This window comes from Neofelis nebulosa, chromosome 4 (genome assembly GCF_028018385.1).
Source record: "Neofelis nebulosa isolate mNeoNeb1 chromosome 4, mNeoNeb1.pri, whole genome shotgun sequence".
Lineage (NCBI taxonomy): Eukaryota > Metazoa > Chordata > Mammalia > Carnivora > Felidae > Neofelis > Neofelis nebulosa.
The window spans coordinates 14,656,242-14,671,953 of NC_080785.1; the positions used below are offsets into that span (position 1 = coordinate 14,656,242).

Here is a 15,712-nt window from a genome sequence, read left to right on the forward strand (position 1 = left end):
TCCGGAAGTGTGAGTAGGTGCTAGGTAGTAAAAAGTGTAGTCATCCACTAGAATGTTGGTGAACTTTCCCCGTTGTCAAAGAGCTCCTGAAAGGCAACTCTGGTTTTCACGTCTGTGTTCCTGAGCCCTGGATAGCAGCAGGCCCTCAAGTAAGCGTTTGCTGAGTTGTTTTGAATTTTTAACATATCTGAGGGCTTTATCCACTGTAAACCTGAGACCCAGTTCCTGAACCAGGTGACTCCACCCCATTGAACTACTTACTGCCTTTTGTAAAACCCTATCCAGGTGTACCAGTTGGCCGTCTGTTATGAAATTCTTCTTGAAACTTAAAATTCTTCTTCCATGAAAGGGAACAGAAAAAAAAAAAAAACAAGGCTCATTTTGGGTCATCATGGCAGCAAAAAAACACAAGTAGTAGATGAAAATAAGGAACAAAGAAATACGTCTCCACCTTCCCCTTTTGTCCCAATATGCACACACAAAATCTCAGTGTCTACAGACGTGGAGTGCTGTTACTCACATACCCTGGAGCCCTGGCGGAGAAAACAAGATTCTGTGTTTAGGCACATGCCATCCAGTGGTTTAGGCTTGAAGTGTTGTACCTTAAACACCCGCCGAGGGTGTCCCAAGTGCCAGAGGAGCCATTGCCCAGAGAGTGAAGTCAGACAGCCCTTGAGCTAGATGAAGCTGGACTGTGTAACCACACCGTGGAGTTTAATTTGCTGACCTAGATGTAGTTTGCAGCCCACAAAACCTCATACCACAGCAAAGCTTTTCTTGTGCTGAGACAGCTGGCTGAGCACGATGTTGCAATGACTCAGTTCTTAGTAAAGGGTCTGAAGAAATTAGGGGCAGGGCTATGGCCCTGAGACCACAGCTCCAAGAGACCTTCCTGTTTATTCCAGGGCGAGAGAAGGGGAACCTTCTGTTTGTGGGCACTGGTGTTCATCAGAAGGGACGAGGCTGGGGCTTTGGGTTCAAGCTGTGTATACACGGTCCACACATGATGGTCAGACGATTATACTTAGACTGATCATTCAGACTTAACCACGCAGGCCAAAAGCATTTTTGGAAAGTGGTCTTCAAACTACGTGAATCAAGTCATATTTCTCCTTGACTTCCATTTCAAAATTGGGACTAGTTTACATGAGGAAGCCTATTTCAATAAAATTAGGGTGGAAAACGTTGGGTTCTGAGGACTTCCCGTTAAACACAGCAGATTGAACATGTGCATCAGCCTCAAGCCTCCTCCCCAAGCTCTGCTAAGATGTGGGTAAAGAGACTTAAAAAAAAAAAGCATATAACCCATAAGAGAGATAAGAGCAGAGAGAGGGGTGAAAAAATCCTAGCTGAAGCCTATTCAAGGGAAATAAACTTACTTTGGATATAACTCCCTATTGTGAAATATATATCTAATAATAAGTTGTTAGACATTGTTACATTGGACAGTGTGCTCTGAAATACTCACCATCTTTGTATGAGTGTGTGTATGTGTATGTTGTTTCGGTGGACACAATTTTACATAAATTTACGCTCTAAAAAGAATACATCTTAGAGTGTGTTAGTAGAAAGAAGGGGAAGGAGATTTAAATACATCCATGTGAGTTTATAATATTTTTAGTATTTATGGTATTTATAGCATTTAGTACTATAAATATAAGGATAGTATTATTTAGAGTATTTAGTATTTATATTTACTAAATATATTTAGTGTTTTAGTGTAGATATATATATTTAGCATTTAGTAGTAGTAGTATTTTTTAAATTACTATTTGAGAGGGAGGGAGGGAGAGAGAGAGAGAGAGAGAGAGAGACAGAGTGAGAGAGAAAGCGCACAAGCGGGATAGAGGCAGAGAGATAGAGGGAGACACAGAATCCGAAGCAGGGTCCAGGATTTGAGCTGTCAGCACAGAGCCCCATGTGGGGCTTGAACTCATGAACCGTGAGATCATGACCTGTGCCAAAGTCAGACCGTTAACTGACTGAGCCACCCAATAGTGTTTTTAATAGTATGGTATAGTATTAGCATTTATAGTATTTTTTCAACCCTAGTGGTGCATTGGAATCATCTTTAAGTGCTTATTAAAAATGAAAATGCTTGTTAAAAAATATATATACATATATTTACATATATGTATTTACATATATACATATATATACACACACACATACACACACACACACACACACACATATATGAATGAATGAAACACTAGGATTGTGGATGGCAGAATTGTCAGGAGTCTGGTTTTCCTTCAATTATTCATTTATTTGTTTATTTTTAAATTTTCTTCAATTTTTTGTTTTGAAAATTTTCAAACATATAGAAAAGTTGAAAGAATACAATACTCACCCCTAAAGCTTCCACCTAGCTTTCACGATGATCCCATTCAGTACATTAGTTTTTTTTCCTTTCTCACACTTTCCTTGGTTAAAAATTTTTTTTCTGAAATTATTAAATTTCAGACGTCCTGACATTTCACCCTTGTTGTGGGTTGACTTATGTTCCCCCAAAAGACAGCCTGAAGTCCTCAACCCTCGTACCAGTGAACGTGACCTACCTATAAGTAGCACCTTTGCAGATGTAATCAAGTGAAGGTGAGAGCGTACTGGAGTAGGGTGAGCCCTAAATCCAGTAACTGGTATCCTTATAAAGAGAGAGAGATTTGAAGTCACAGAGAGGCACAGGGGGGAGGACACGTGACTTGAAGGCAGCGATTAGAGTGAATGTGGTCCTGAGCCAAGGAACAACAAGGATTGCCAGAGCCCCAGGAGCTGGGGGGAGCAAGGAAGGATCTTCCCCCAGAGGCTTCGGACAAAGCCTGGCCCCCGCTGACACCTTGACTTCAGACCTCTAGCTTCCAGAACTGTGAGAGGGCAAGGTTCTGTTGCTGAAAACCACCTGCTTGTGGTTATTTTGTTACCACCATTCTAGGAAACTAAGACAACTTCTACATACAGGTGTTACCAAAATGTGGGTATTTCACAGGAGTAAAGACATCTTCCTCATAACCAGTACCATCATCACACCTGCAGAAACTAACAATACTTTTATAATATCCAGTCCATAATCAAAAGGATCTAATTGTCCTCCAAATATCTTTCGTAGATTTTTTTTTTTTTTTTTCGTTTTTGGTCAGAATCCAATCATGGTACCTTTTATATACATTTGATTGTTAAGTCTTTCTAACCTCTTTGATTCTAAAGTAATCCACTTTTTTTTTTAAATGACATTAACTTTTTGAAGTGTTAATGAAAAAATTATTGTCAAATGATAATGAAGATTATTGTAATAAGGGAGACAGATTGTGCTCAGCTCTGAAACAAGGACAGGTGGGGATTTATAGCCAAAGAGCAGGATGAGGGCATCGGTGGATGGACAAGTACTAAGAGCAGACATCAAGGGTAAGTGGGATTCTTGCTACACTGGCCTGAAATGACTCGCTGAGGGCAGGTCAGGGACTTAGACATCAAAGCTGGGCGGAAGACCTTGATCCGAAGTCAAGGGTGATCAGATGTCAAGGGTGGGGGATGATTTAGCAAGATTCTTTGCTAAGACTAGCTGGGCAGGCTCAAGACAGAGTGGGGACCAAGTGCAAGTCCTAATCAAAAGACATTCAAAGGAGCCTGACTAAAGTCTGGTCAAGGAGTGAGCCTTTGTCACCGGTCAGTTGTCTTATGGTCTGTTCCACATTGTGAGTTTATCTTCTTGATTTCTCTTGTTCCTCTATCTCCATCTTTCTCATGTGCTGGAATGTAGTCATGAGGCTTGGTTAGATTCATGGTAGTTACTTTGGCAGGAATAATTCACAGGTGGTATTGTGTATTTCAGATTATATTACATCAGAGGCACCTGGGTGGCTTAGTTGGTTGAGTGTCTGACTCTTGATTTCAGCTCAGGTCATGATCGAGCCCCACACTGGGATCCGCACTGACAGTGCAGAACCTGCTTGAGATTCTCTCTCCCTCCCTCTCTCTCTCTCTCTCTCTCTCTCTCTCTCTGTCTCTCTCGCTGCCCCTCCCACGCTCTCTCTCAAAATAAATAAACTTAAAAAAAGATTATATTACATCAGAAGGTGCATAATTGTTGTACTATTGGTGATGCTCTGTTTGATTACTCAGTTAAGATACTGACTCCCAGATCTCTCTATTGTAAAGAGAAATTTTCCCCTTGATAATACTTGGGTCCTCTGTGGCAAAGTGAATATCTTACTGTCTAGTAAACTTTTATCCAGTGGCTCCATTGATAAACTTTGTATAAATCACTTATTTTACTGGGGGCTGCAAAATAGTGATGTCCAATTCTATTATTCCTTCCATTTTTATTAGGTATTTCCCTTCCTTCCCCTCTTGTTTTGAATATCACTATGGACACATAGAGTTTGTTCTATTCCTCATGTTACCAGTTGTAGTCATTATTCATTTTGGTGCTCTAATTGTCCCAAATTTGGCCAGTAAGAATCCCGTCTATATCTCCTATGTTTTTGAACACTTCCTAGTCTTTTGGCACAAGTTGATGCCTCAGTTTCACTTTCTCTGCCCCAGACAGTGAATCAGCCATTTCTCTAAGGGACAGAAAACTTCTCGGTTACCCAGAAGTAAGGTGTCACTTTCCCTACCCATTTAAAAGAAGCTTAAGAATAGCTAATGGATATTAGGTGCTGTGTGCCCGGCACTTTGTTTTCCATGCATCACCTCATTTAATTCATGTGCCAATTCTTTATGGTAAGTACTCTTATCCCCATTTTATAGATGAGAAAACTAGGGCGTGGAGAAGTTAAGTAAATTGTACAGGGCCACTCAGCTAGCAATTAGGGGAGTAAAAAATTAGAATTTAGATCATTCTGATTCCAAAATCAGGCTTGGAACCATCATGCTATATTGCCAATTTTGCCACCAAAAAAAAAGAGAACTACTTAAAAAGAACGGAACTTCATAATATCTACACTTAAAAACAGAAGCAAAAACCATGCTTGGTGATGACAGGTATTAAGCAAAATTTAAAGAAGGAAATCCTTGATGGGGCACCCAGGTGGCTCAGTCAGTTGAGTGTCTGACTCTTGATTTTGGCTCAGGTCATGATCCCAGGGTTGTGGGATCAAACCCCTTGTAGGGCTCCTTGCTGAGCATGGAGCCTGCTTGGGTCTCTCTCTCTCTCTCTCTCTCTTTCTCTCTCTCTTTCTCTCTCTCTCTCTCCCTTCCTCTACCCCTCCACCCCCCACTCTCTCTCTCTCTCTGAAATAAAAAATTACATTAAAAATTAAAATAAAAAAAAAAGGAAATCCTTGAGAAATCTGGTACCTTTCTCATGATTTCTAAATTGCCAATAATCACAACTTAGCATAACCCGGGTCAGGCCTGGAACATGATTAGAAAGCTTTCTTACAACTCAACTCAAAGCCTTATCATGGAATGAAATAGAGCAGGGACTTTGGACCAGTTTAGTGTTCAAAGCCTTTCGAGCTTCCCTCACAGCTACCGGTGGTTTTCTCTGCTCCTGGGGTGGTCTATTCAGAGCTCAGGCTGTCCAGGTTATTGAAAGGGAGAGCAAAGGGAGGGAGGAAGGGAGAGCTGCTAGGATTATGTAACTGTCCCTTTTCTCCTGTCCCAGGGTGCTGGGAAGTGAGAGGGCAGCCGCCTGGAGGAAGGGGCCCCTTTCTCTAATCTGCACAAAGGTGCCTTATTGGCTAGCAGGGGCCCTCTGTGACTGAAGTTCTTCCTGTACGAAACTGACTGTTCTGGGTTCAAGGGCGAGTAACTCTCTATTATCTCTTAACGAGAGAAAACTTCCTCCTCCCCACAGGAATTTCCAGTTGTAGTTATTAGCCTAGGTGTAACCTGAAATTTCAATGTAATTACATTTCTCTTAGAGCTAAGGTTGCCCCTGGCAACCTACCAGTTTCCTGCTTTCCTTCTCGGGAGGAGAGTCTTTGGCCTTTTACTCCTTTTGTCCTTTTCCACTTTGACCATAGAGTCCAGTTGAACTTGTGTGTGGGGGGGTGGTGTTTAGTGAGGACGCTTAACCCAGGACACCAAGTCTCCAGCTTGTCCTCCCCCCCCCCCCCCCCCGAGTCTTTGCCTGGGGCAGCAAGAGAGTGTCCCAGCGGTGGTGAGGTGGGTGGCAAGGAGTAACAGGGAGTGATGGGTGGGGGCCCATTAAGATAAGGAGGAAGAATAAACAGAAGCAGATGTGCCTTCAGCCCAGGTCTCCAGCCCACTGGAAAACAAACAGATGGCAGCTTGTCTCCAGGGCGGGGCCGGCCTCCTTGGAGCCAGGAGCTGGGCTGGGCTCCCTGGTCCTCACCTCTCCACTGGATCTTGTCTTCCTTCCCTGGGGACAGGCCAGAGGAGCTGTCCCTCCACACAATACAATATTCACATTCCATCTATTACCGATGCCAAAGACTCCTCTCCATTGGAAAAGATGTGCACACACCGCCTGTCTGTGAACCACAGAGAGAGACACCGTACATATGCACACACTCTTCTGGACTGACATTCACAGCCCCGAGGTGACTTTAATGCCCTGGAGTGACGGACTCCTAAAGTTAGGGGCCCCTCCATAGGATGGACCCTCTGGCTGTAAAGTCCCCTGGCTCTCCAGGCTGTTTTGGGCTACCCACCCCCAATCCAGGAGGGATCAAAGATCCAGGAGGGATAGAAAGTCTGGACATTCAGGCTGTGCAGGGCCGGGGCTGAGGCTGATGATGCTCTGGTTCCACAGCAATGTTTCCCTTTCAGAAGGGACCTGAAACTGACTTAACATTCTCAGTTTTTAATATTACCTAAATAGGTGCAGAGTTAACCCTGGGTATTCACTCTCTGTGCTTATAAGTAGTCTATAGTCATAAAACTGAAGGAGGGAGAAGGGAGGAGCCAGGGTCTTATGCTCCCAAACCTCAAGGATGTCTCCAGTAGGGGGTTTCTGTTTCTCCCAGACAGACCTGCTGTGACCTACTGTGCTCCCAGCTTCTGCTGGATGACCCCTGGGCTCGGGTAACACTGTCCCATCTTCTGTCCTAGTCTAGGGGGTGATGGTGGCTTCCTGCTGTTGCTCATTGCTGGTTTGCCTCACCCTCCCTAGCGGAATTCTGGATTCTTCTATCCTGGCAAGCTTGAGGTGGGAGGCAGTGTTTCATAAAGGTGGGGAACGCAGGGGTCTTAGGTGGGATGTCCCCAAAGCCAATGCTAAGAAGGAGATTTGCAAGCAGAGAGTTTATTGGGGAGCATGCCCCTCAGCAGCAGCTCTTAGAAGTGAGGGAAGCAGAGGGATATGTTGACATGCAACAGTTGCAACAAAAACTCTGAAGCCAGGATGGCCCTTCGGAATTGTCCCAAATTGAGGCAAGGGATTTGATTTTTGTACCCCACCCCCACCCCAGCACGGCTGAGTTGGATGGGGGCCGCCCCAGGAAGGGGCCAGTGTTGGACATGGGGTGGCTCCCTTCAGGCAGGGCTATTCCTGAGGGACTGGCTGTGAGCTGTCATCAGCCCTGAAGGGGAACCTGGACAGAGGCCACAGCGTCCACTTCAAGTTCAAAGTCCACTTCTGCAACTTACTAGTTATGTGACCTTGACCCAATTCCTTATCTTTCTTTAGCTCTGGTTCAGTTTCCTTACCCGTGAACAGGGACATTGTGAGGATTAGCTGAGATTGGTTCCGTGTTCTGTAGGGGAGAGAAAGTCTCCACCCCTCTGCTGGCTTCCCCCCAGGTCGCTGCTGTAATCTGTTTGGTCAGGATCCAGGACGCTGTTTCAGACACTTTTATGAGGGGGGTGGGGCTCTTGTGCAATAAAGGGTCTTGTGCCCAGGTGTGGCCTTTTCTCTCACTTCCTGCTCCCAGGGGCTGGGTGAGCGTCTCCTCACTGGGGACGGAATGAGGAAGCTGAACCCTGGTCCTGCTGCAGGCTGGCCTCGTTGCCCTCCCTCTTCTTCCTCCCTGGAGCACTGGCTGGTACAGGGAGCTGGGGAGCCAGAGCTCTAAATCCTGGACTGAAGCTCAGCTTCAGTCCTGTCATTGAGCTCGGAGCCCTGTCCTGAGGTGGCGGTGCATCAGGCTCTGTGCTATAGAGCAGCACCCCAAATTTCTTCAGGGTCCCCCAGGTACATATGGAGACTTGGTACGAATTAGAAAAGGTCCTTCCTCTGGGCAGACACAGCCTCAGGAGTGCTCAGTTTAACAAATAGATAGTGCCTTTGTGTAAACTAGAAAAAGGCCCCCAGTCCTCTTTGTTCAACTTGAGGTGCAGTGCGCAACCTGCCCAACCCTATGGGGTGACCCTGAATGAAGGCTCCACTAGATGCCACAGGTTCTTGCCCTGCCTCTGCTTTGCCAGTTTTCTCAGAACCCACCAGATCTAAGGTGTAGCCCTGGATTCTAAACATTTTGTGTGGTTTATGCGCTTATTCTGGACAATCAAGTTCTATGCCAGAGAGCCTATCTCCCCACACATCCAACCTCTCTGCCTCAGAGCCTTTGATGCTACTTTCAGTGATGGCATTCATAGTTTCCAGTGGGTCCTGGAACTGCAAGGGAGCAGAGAGATTACTGGACATTGCTGAGTGGCAGGGACACAAAATCTGTTCCAGTGGGGACAGACCCCCCCAGTCACAGAAGCACCCCAGCCCCGTGAGTCTGTCCCACCGATCAGAGCACATGCCTAGGAACTTGGGTCAAGCGTCTTGTCTGTGAGACATGTTGCTGGAGAGGTGGTGCGGGCAGAGCAGAAGTCAGGAGCCAGATGACTTCAGGCTAGATTTAGCTGGATTTGTTCGATCCAGAACCAAGTGTTGACTCGTATGACTTTCCTTGAAAAAAATCTATATGGGCACGATGGGCCTGCATTCCTTCATGGAAACACTTGACTGGAGCTGAGCAGGGTCTTCCTTAGTAGGATTGTAGGGGTGGCCTTAACCCCGGTTTCATGGGGGAAATGATATACTCCACAGTTAGCCCGAGTTTGAATCCTGGATCACTTATGAGCTGTGGGACCTTGAAAAAGTTATTTCTCTGTGAATCAGTTTTCCCACCTGTCAAATAGGATGATGATATGATAGTACCCATATTACAGGGTTGTTATAAGGATTAAATCAGTACTTACAGCAGCACATGGCACATAATATACATTAGCTATTACAATGACAACAGGTGAGTTTCCACTGAGTAGGCATTTATGTAATGTTTCCACGAACATCATTTTATCATCTTAATGACTTCCAGATTCCCAGTGACAGATTGTAGCTGGCCTAGAGGAACCCAAGTTGGGAAAGTCACTCTTTGATCGATGAGGCCCCCTTCCCCTGAGCAAGGGAATCTTCCAGACCTCCCAAGACATGGGTGGCCTATGGCCATGACTCGTGATCTTTCCTGCTCGGAACTCTGTCCCTTCCGGGGATATGCAGGGAAGCAATGTGAAGTTACGCTTCCTGTCAGCCACTTCTAAGAGCACATCCTGATATCCCAAGGCATCCTCATTCCTCTTGTAAGTCATTAAAATCTGTCAACAGCAGTCTTGGTTACTGGGCATTTTTATCTCCCGCCTGATGCCTGCTTGGGGTAATGAGTTCCATGAGCTTACCACCCATGGAGTGAAGTCAGATTTTCTTTTATTCTTCCTAAACAGAATTCTCTCAAGCTTTTAAGCAGGGCACCCTGGTCTAGTTCAGGATTTGGTGAATGCGTTCGTGACCAGCCTCACCTAACATTCATGATCAAACAGATGTGATTCCTTCTTGGCTTCTATCTTTCCAGATGGAAGAACCCTCAACATATTACTCTGTATTTTTATGATAGCTTCCCTATTTCCTTGACGACTTTGGCTGGCCCTTTTTCTAGGTTCCCACTGTCTTTCTTGAGCTTTAGTAAGCGCACAGGACAGAAATCCCTCCCCCACCGCATACTGACCCGATGCCACATTCTGTTATGCTTGGATGCCCTTCCAGGTACCAAATGAGAATTTCACTTCAGTACATGCAAATTGCAGTCATTTTGCTGAAAACCAGAACAAGAGGGTATTGGGAGTTGGTGAAAGAGAAGAGAGTCAAAGCAGCAAGCAGAGCACAGCCAGAGGATTTGCCGTAGAGGTGTGGGAACAATAAAAGAAGGTGAGATCTTAGAACCCTGACTCAGAACTCCACCCCGAGGCCGCTGTACACAATCCAGTCCTTGCCCCCTCACCATGGCCTTGGGTGCCAGGCTGCATCAGTCAGAGGGATTTCTTTTTCTCAGTTTGCATAAAGCCATCTCATGGACCAGCGGCTGTCCTGCCCAGGATGGGACAGCTGTGTCCTCTAGAGGGGAGGGCAGAAAAAGCCAGGTCAGAGCAAGGCACTGAGTCCTCCTACTCTGACATAAAGTTCTTCTCATCGTTCATCCAGTATTTATTGAGCATCTCTGCACAGCACTGTTTTAGGTGTTGAGAGGACAGTGGTGAATAAGACAGACATGGTTGCTGCTCTCATGGAGCTTACATTATAGTCAGGGGAAATAAATAAACAAGGTAAATTTAGACATCACAAGCATCACGATGGTCTAGATCAGGGTTGGCAAATCCAGCCCTTGGGTCAACTCCGGCCCTTGGCCTAGTTAGTAAGGCCCATGGGCTAAGAATCATTTATATATTTTTAAGGATTCTAAAACAATACAAACTTCTAGGAGGCATGCAAACCCTCATTATCTACTCTTTTTCATGGCAGGAAAAGTTTGCCAAGTACTGGTTTAGACAGTGACTCAAGGTGGTAGGGTGGTCTAGTGACACATCCGCTGCTTCCCCAGCACCCATCCAAATGTCTCAAACGCATCGTAGCCTTGAGATTTGGGTGGTGGCATGGGGCTTTCACCGCCTAAGCCTACTAATTAGGGTCCTTTGAGCACTGACTGGTTCAGGGTTACCCCAGTTAGTGTGTGGGATTCTCCTGGGCTAAGGGACTGGTTAGGTGAAGTCCGGACTTTCCTTTGAGTGTTGGAGGACAAGAATCTCTCTTTCTGGATGAGGTTGGATATGGATGTGAGGCCAGGGATTGCTGCAGCCATATTGCTGCATGAGACATATTGAGCATGAGGATAAAGGTGACCTGTTGAGGGGAGCACCCAGAGAATTACAGAAAAATCCTGATTATACCCTGGCTGGAGCCTGATTTTCTTCTGGACTTAGTTCTACAGCCAATAAACTCCCTTCAATGTTTAAGTCGATTTAGGTTTCTTGTTCCTTTTGACCAAAACATCTTAACCGATATAGATGGTCAAGGAAGAAGGAGGTGATGTTTGAGCTGAGATATGAATGGGAGCAAAGAAGATCTGGACGAAAAACCTTCCAAGCAGAGGAAAATGCAAATGCAAATATCCCAAGATGGGTATGAGCTAGGCACACTGGAGAAGTGGGAAGGTCAGTGAGCCATGGGGAGAATGGTATCCGGCGAGGGAGAGGAGCAGGCCAGGTCTGGTGGCCCAGGAGAGGAGCTTCGCTTTTGCTCTAAATGCAACAGGAACCCACTGTTAGTTTCTTTTTAAAATTTTTAAACGGATTTTTATTAACATATAGCAGTACAGTACACAAGGTTTAAGGGCACAGTTGGATGAAATGAACACCTACGCACATATACATAAATCTCTGTCACCCAGATCAAGAACGTTCTCAGCCCCCACAAACCATGTATGTAATTTAAAATTTTCTAGGAGCCACATGAAAACAAGTAAAAAACAGATGAAATTAATTTCAATAATGTATTTGATTTTAATTCAGTGGATCCCCAATATTCTCTTAAGGCATCATCAGTGTTAAAGGTGTCAGTAAGCTGTTACTTTTCCCAAGTCTTTCAAATCTTTCAAATCTTACATGGACAGCACATTTCGATTTGGACTAGCCACATTTCAGGGCTCAGCATGCACACACGGCTAGTGGCCACTGTAGGAACAGGGCACGTCTAGAGAGTAAGGAAATGAAGCAAACATGGTCCATTGATCAGAATAGAAGTCATGTAAATGTAAGCCACTGACCTTATCTCGGTTTAGAGTACTGACTCTTTCATTTTATTTTAGTGAAAAAAAGTTCCCACCCATTCTCAGTTCCCTACCCTATATTCCTCCAAGGTCTTACACACGACACAGCATTTTCCTACCATCAGTGGTTTTCGTTCCCTTTTGGGCTCTGGTGAATGGAGCTGTCCTTCTGCTCATTCTCAGGCACTATTAAGTGTGGATAAGGAAGGGAGCCACAGCTGGTGACCCGTGTTCATCCCCCCGTTCTGTTCTTACCTCCAGGACTGGCTTTCCTGGCAGCGAGTCAATGGAACCCCTTCTTCACACACAGGTGTATAATACTGGCGCTCACCTGTGTTGCAAGGGGACGATCTGAAAGAGCAATGACTAAGAAATTAACCTAGTCCTTCTGGATTTCATTCTAATTGTTGGGTGTGTCCTGGGCGCCAGAATCATAAAACAGGCCTGCTTTCCTTCCTTTGATGTATTTAAAGAGCCCTGGATTTGCAGCCACAACACTGAGTACTAGTCCCACAGCCATCACTAACGGCAGTATCACTTTGGGTGTAGGGTTTAGCTAATCTGAGCATCACTTCCTCTGCCGGTTAAACATGAGTAATAATACCTGTCTTATAGGTTACAGTGATTACCAGATAAATCATACAGTTTGAAACTGTGAAGCATTACACAAATACAAGACGCTAACCTTTACAGCAGGGAACATGCTGCAGGACATACAACAGGTGGAAAGACCCCTCTAAGATGCTCAGGGCAGGAAGCACGTTTCTTCCCCTCTGCCCTCTTGCCTTTGCTCTTTGCCCCCTCACAGTTTGTAATGGCGTGTGTGTGGCTTTACAAGCAGCAGGCGCTCTGATCCAAAAGAATGACTAATTGAACACGCTCCTGGTATTTTGGTCCTTCATACACACCTGTCCTGGGCTCCTGGAAAGGCAACCCCCAAGGGAAGCCTCTTGGCCAGGTGTCCTAAAACGTTTCCTCCGCAGGCAGGCGGGTGGCAATTCGTCCGCCGGCGGGTAGGTTTCCATTGGCTCCGGGGGCGAGGGAGGGGGGGGAGGGAAGGGGTACCCTGCGTCTATCTTTTATTGGCTGTCTGTAGCTGGGACCAGGAGCCACAGGCCCTGCGCAGTTCACAGCCCCGGGAATCTGTGAGGGCTGCTGGCGCCTTTGCTGCCTCCTGTCCCCAGGTGGCCGGTGGGAGCGCCCTCCACGCCCCCTGGGCCCTTCCCGGACTGCTCTTCCAGCCCCAGGCCGGGCACCTACAGCCTCCTCTCAAATCGCCTCCTTGGGGGAACCGTCCCAGGCTAAACCCAGCCATTACCAGTCCCTTAATGGACACATTTCTGGTCCCCGGCTCAGAGGCGGGGCATCGTCCCCGAGCCACGCACACGAGCTCTGCCTTTGTCACTTTCTCAAGCTCCGCCAGCTGCGTTAGAATGCTCAGGCTTCTTAACTCTTCTCCCCGCGAAACACAGGTCGGAGGATGCAGTAAACCTCCTGGCTCCTCCCCGAAGAACTCTGGGACTTCAATGCACTGGGCCCCAGCCAACAACCGAATAAAGTGGGAAATTTTTTCATCACTTACAGAAAGTATTTTCACTCGGCAAAACAGCAGCTCCGGCCCCTCTGAGCAAGCCCGTTTTAGCCGCGCCGGGCAAGAGAGCACCCGTGCAGTTGGCGGCGCTTTCCGGAGGCTGCTCCAACCCCCCTCCCACTTCCCATCCCGCTGTCATTGTTCCCCCGCCGCTCCGGGCCGCGCAGCCCGCACTCCGCACCCCGCAGCCCGGCCCCGCGCGCCCGGGCGGCCCCCCGCGCTCCGGACCGGCTGCAGCCGCCGCGGCTCGGGGCGCCCCTTCACCAGCCCGGGCCTCCGCAGCTCGGCGGGGGCGCGGGGGCGCAGGCGGGGCCCGAGCTGCCAATCCCCGCGCGGCGCACGTGCGGCACGTCTCCGCATCCGGCCCCCGCCCCGCGCGGGCTCCGCCGGGTTTTCGGGGGCGGGGGGGTGGGTCCCGAGACAACCCGGGCTGCGCCGGCGAGGGGGGTGCGCAGGGGGTTGGAGGTGGGACCGCGCGGGGGTCGGGAGTGTGCTCGGATGGGGGGGGGGGCTGGGCGGTGCGAGCGGCCCGGGGGGGGGGGGCGGTCAGTGGGGTGTTGAGAGGCTGTGAACGCGCAGGGGGTAAGGGGGATGCCTAAGGGTCGATGGGGTGGGGATCGCAGGGGGCGGGGGAGTACTGCGCGCCGAGGGAGTACCCCAGGGCCCACCGGAGGGTCCGCCCGCAGCTCGACCACCTCCCTAACCTGTTAGGGGAGCGCCGGGAAATTCCCCAAGCCCTCTCAGCCCGTTTCTGTCCCTCTCTGTCACTAGAAAGTGAGCTACGGACGGGTGCAGAAGGGCCTGTTGTCCACCGCCAGCTTAGCCGAGGGCCCTAGGCAGGAGGGCGGGGGGCCGGCGAGAGGGGGCCTTCAAATGCTGGGCCCAGAGCACCTGTTCAGGAGACAGCAGATCATTTTAGGCCCCTTCTTCACTACCACCCTCCCCACCCCCCGCCCCGCTCCCTCACTTCCCTGCATCCCCGCCGTCTCCGCCCCGAGAATAGGGAGCGTTTTATTTCTGGTTGTGACTTTGAAACGCAGCCATCCAATGTGTTAGCCTCGCGGCGGAAGCCCAGGGATCAGAGCTGTGGACTTGACAGAGCGCAGAGCGGGGCACCGCCTGCAGGGGACTGGCCGTCGCTGATGGTCCACTCCGAGATGGAGCTTGCCGATTGCCCCTCAGTGTGCTGGGAAGGAGGAAGGCGGAGGGGCCGACGGTCTGTATACACAGCGACATCTTCATTCCCCCGCTGTGCTGCTTGGACCCCGGAAAGTTCCGCGTCCCAGCGTGGAAGCCAGCTGGATGTCGCTGTACCTCGCTGAGAGTGCCCCCCCCCCCCCCCCCCCCAGCTGCACCGCTGTTTTACCCTCCTTGAAAGGCTGTAACAACTTCCGGAAGAGGGACTCCCTTTGAAGTGTGGGCAGCATTTCGGTTCCTCTGACTTCTCCTTGTCTCCTTTGATGTGGAATGACGCCAGGCTTAGCAGAGACTGGCTCCTGGGGACCCATAGATCAAACGCCACCCCCAAGTTCACCTCCAGCAGGACGGACATATTGAAGGGCAGACTGAAATACTCTAGAATCTTAAAATTTTCCATTTCCTGCTTTTTTTTTTATTAAATTAATACTGTTCATATTTTTCAAATGTATCATTCAATTCTTGATGCCTGTGAAATTACAGTGGAAAACCTTGGGCCCAAGTGCTTTATCTACATTATTTCATTTACTCCTCACAACTACTCTCTCCCATGCAGGTATTATCCCCCACTTTATAGATGAGGAATTGAAAGCCTAGCTGTCTGACACCCTTTCTTCTTAAAAAAAATTTTTTTTTAATGTTTATATATTGTAGAAAGAGACAGCATGAGCAGGGAAGGGGCAGAGAGAGAGGGAGACACAGAATGTGAAGCAGGCTCCAGGCTCTGAGCTGTCAGCACAGAGCCGGTCGCGGGTCTCCAACCCAGGAACCCCGAGATAATGATGTGAGCTGAAGCTGGACACTTAACCAACTGAGACACTCAGGCCCCACTCTTTTTTTTTTTTAATGTGCTATTTATTTTTGAGAGAGAGCATGAGTGGGGGAGGGGCAGAGGGAGAGGAAGGGACAGAGGACCTGAAGCGCG

General features: G+C 48.1%; 1 protein-coding gene and 1 long non-coding RNA gene across 4 annotated transcripts in view; one reads left to right on the forward strand and one right to left on the reverse strand.

The window, feature by feature from the left end:
• The window catches only part of SLC37A3 (solute carrier family 37 member 3), a 152,555-nt gene that overhangs the window by 104,605 nt on the left and 32,238 nt on the right, over window positions 1–15,712 (forward strand). The window lies entirely within an intron of this gene.
• Window positions 5,221–13,689, reverse strand: LOC131508900 (uncharacterized). Of its 3 annotated transcripts, none has more exons than XR_009260206.1 (4): window positions 11,802–13,689; window positions 10,179–10,291; window positions 9,906–9,992; window positions 5,221–9,498 (listed from the first exon to the last, which is right to left on the reverse strand). It is a non-coding gene; the product is annotated as an uncharacterized LOC131508900 (long non-coding RNA). The 3 variants fall into 3 exon arrangements; XR_009260205.1 differs by having other exon boundaries at window positions 5,222–9,548; XR_009260204.1 differs by having other exon boundaries at window positions 5,224–9,992.